Below are 3,708 nucleotides of genomic sequence, written 5' to 3' on the forward strand. Positions count from 1 at the left end.
TGTCCACTGAGGAGCCCCAAGGATGATACGAGCAGCTTTCCTCTGGATAACTTCGAGACGGTTGACAACAGTCCGACTAATGTTGACGAGGGCAGGGGCGGCGTAGTCGACACAGGAATGGACAAAGGACTCGTACATGGTGAGAAGTACAGGGATGGTGGCACCAAGGGAACCCCTGCACATGGTAGAGAGGGGAGCGAGATGCCGAAAGCACATGTCTCGAAGATAGCAGACTTCAGGGATCTGACAACGTGTGCGAGTTACACACACACCCAGGTATTTTGTCTCATTAACCCAGTCCAAGGGCGTTCTTGATAAGAGAAGGGGTGGAGGTACAAAACGACCGTGCCACATGGCTTTTGTTTTCGCAGTTGAAAGAAGGAAACCAAGTGAATCACACTCTCTGGAGACCAGATCAAGGGCTTCCTGCATGCTGAGGTAGTCAGGGGCTTGGAGGAGGACATCGTCGGCATATCCTGAGTGAACAACTTCTGTCGGCCACGGGAGAGATGCAATGGAGTGCATGAGAGTGTTAAACAAGGTGGGACTCAGGACTCCACCTTGAGGGGTGCCGAGGTTCATTTCTTGAACAGAAGATATAGAGCCTTCAACGCGAACCCGGGCCTGACGTCCAGTGAGGTAAGAGGCGATCCATTGTAGAAGTCTCCCTTTAACCCCAAATCGCGCAAGTTTAGCTAAAATGAGGGCAGGCTGAGCCGTATCAAAGGCTCCAAAACTTGCACTTTACAAACTTTTACAGGAACGTGGATAAGTTTTTTATTCAAACGAAAAAAATAATGACAACTGTGGGATCTCGGTATTTATACCTTTGAGTTTAACTGTGGATAGCTCCATCACTCATTATAATATCAAGTTTAATGATATTTACTTGATAAGCAAAATTAAAACTACTATTTTTTTTCGTGACATCTTTATGCCTTTCCCCGCAGTCTATTCTTCATCAAATTGTTGACAATAACTGTCTGATAAACAGTTTCCTACTCCCAGTTAACAGCAGAACTTAACTGTACCTTAATAAACAATTCGATTAAAAAAAAAATTTGTTTTATTTTAACCAATATAATGTTTCATGGAGATTACTTGCTTATCATATAATTGCTTAAGTTTATTGTTATATCTATCCCCTCAGTACATCTCATGGTTGTTGTAATAAATAATAAACATTTTTATACCTGGCATTTTCCAGGTATTTTATAATGCCGACCAAAACATGCTTTCTTGCTATTACAATTTATACCTGTTGTGTACCATGATCATCAGATAACAGGGAACAGAGTAGCTTGTCGTCATGGTCGAGTTACATACTGCTTGTACTATTTTTACTTTTACTTTGAATAAGTAATATTTTCAGGTTTATTAAGAGTCCTACACTTGAAATAATAATATAGCTTAATTATTATTATATTAACTATTCAATTTAATTATAATATCAGTCTTTTATATAAAACAACAATATAGTTGCTGTTACATGATCCGGTGTAGCGGACCAGAAGTAGCCGAAACGATAACTGCGCATGCACGGTTGATGACGTCACATTCACAAACAGTGACGTAACCCAGCCTCACCCTACGGCGGACCAGTTGTGCTGTGGCGATAGGTAAGTGGATATGGCGACTCTGATAGGCCAGGAAATGCAGAGTGAGAACTTTGAAAAAATTCTGAGTACATGGAGTATGTTAAATACTACCTGAAAAATAACACTCATCGGCCAGGCAGTGATTATCGTGTTAAGAAGGCCGTGGTGAAGGCTATAGGCAGTAATCAGTTGATTGCTTGTTTGATATAGATTTATAGTAACATATAGAGCTTACTGTAACTTTATGTATGAAGTGTGGTGTGGTGGAGTGGATGAAGGGGAATACACTAAGGTGGTGTGGACATGTGCGGAGGATGCATGAAGATAGGCTGACAAAAAAGTTTATAATAGCAAGAGAGAGGGGAATGTTGGGAGGGGTAGACCAATTACCACCTGGGAGAAAAGAGTTACAGAGATTGTTGAAGAGAGCAGGAAGGGGAGGAAGAGTGTTTGAGAGAGCAAGTGAGGTGTGCAAGGATAAAATGGCTTGGAGACACTTCTGCCATGGCCACCCCCTGTTGGGGAGTTCCCGGGAGGGATATTGATTGATTGATCAAAACAGAGGTGCCGGAGCAGCGCTCCGGTGAGCTCTGGCAGGATTGCAGCTTCGCTAGAGTGCAGTCCTGGTGCAGTTATTCATACTTGTATAGATTCTGGTCATTATAGACAGCACTTCTCTACTGCCTTCCACTTCCCTTACTGTAAAGCTCAAAGAGGATAAGATAAGAATGTGTCATGGCTGAGGATTTTAGATAAAACAATATTTGTTGGAATTATATCAAGGATATGTGCAGTAACAGCTGATTGTTCTATTAATGATTCTGAAACGATTGTCAAGACCAATTTAATAATTGCTGAGGTTGTTAGACAGAATTCAGCATCATATTAATCCTAAAATAACATTTTAAATGGTATACTGTAGCAGATAGTGTGTACCACTGTCTAGTACTTCCTGGGTTTGAGCCCGAGGTAGAGGATAGATAAAGAAAGATGTTCCTAATGCATAAACGTCTTACAGTTGCCATGCTTTTTCAATAAGCGGTCAATTATTATTTTCTTGTTTATTATTGCAATGGTTGCCCCTTGTGTTACGAGGATGGCTGGTCCCAAGGGCCACCTAGGCGTGAATTTGTTTAAGGCATAGAAGCTGTCGCCAACTCAACAACCACACCCCGAGTTAACGAGCTGCATGACCCAGTGTCAAGGAATAGTCCGAGAAGACCGGACAAATCGCCAACTGCACTGGCTAACCATTACCCCGGAACAAATCGATTAACATCCAGGTTCCCAATTACTGCTGGGTAGACAGAGACAAATGGCGTAAAGAAACTTACCCACAGTTTCACCCCGCCCGGGGATCGAATCTTGGTCAGCTTGCTTGCGAGGCAAGCATGGCCATTACACCACGGGTCGCTACACAAAAACACACACAAACACAGACAATAACCACACACATTTGATCAGTAGTTTCCAACCCTGTGTAGTCTCTGGGCCACATGTATCATTGAAACCATAGTGGAGGGTGCCTAAACTTTGGATCTACATTCAAGAAACAAACATCTCGTATACTGTACAGTTATTTGCAGTTTTACACGTCTAACTGTTACCAGTTACATACGTTTTACATGTACTCTTGGACAGGGCGTGTGTGTATTTACCCCATTGAGAAGGCTGGCTCTCTCTCTGGGCCCGGTCTGGGGTAAATACACAGTTCCTGTACACGACATTTGTATCAAGTTATTACTTATTTTCATTAATCTCACTCTAACAAAGATTCCCAAGTAATTCACAATTTTCTAACAAACCCTTGAGGGCACCATACTATGGTTCAGAACTACAGGTTGGGGACCACTGCACTAGATAATTACCACCACACACACACGAGACAATTACCCCCACACACTAGATAATGACCACTGCACACTAAGCACTGACCAATACACATTGACCATCACACCTCAACACAACATATTCTTTGTACCTTGTAAGAAATCTCTCTCACTTCTACACCACTGAGAATACTCTGCCAGCACATTCAACACGCAGAGAAAGTTTACCATCTTAAGAGAATATTCCATGTGAAACTTTTATGGGGTACTAATAAAGAGTC

Source organism: Homarus americanus, unplaced genomic scaffold (genome assembly GCF_018991925.1).
Source record: "Homarus americanus isolate GMGI-L3 unplaced genomic scaffold, GMGI_Hamer_2.0 scaffold24523, whole genome shotgun sequence".
NCBI classification, from domain to species: domain Eukaryota; kingdom Metazoa; phylum Arthropoda; class Malacostraca; order Decapoda; family Nephropidae; genus Homarus; species Homarus americanus.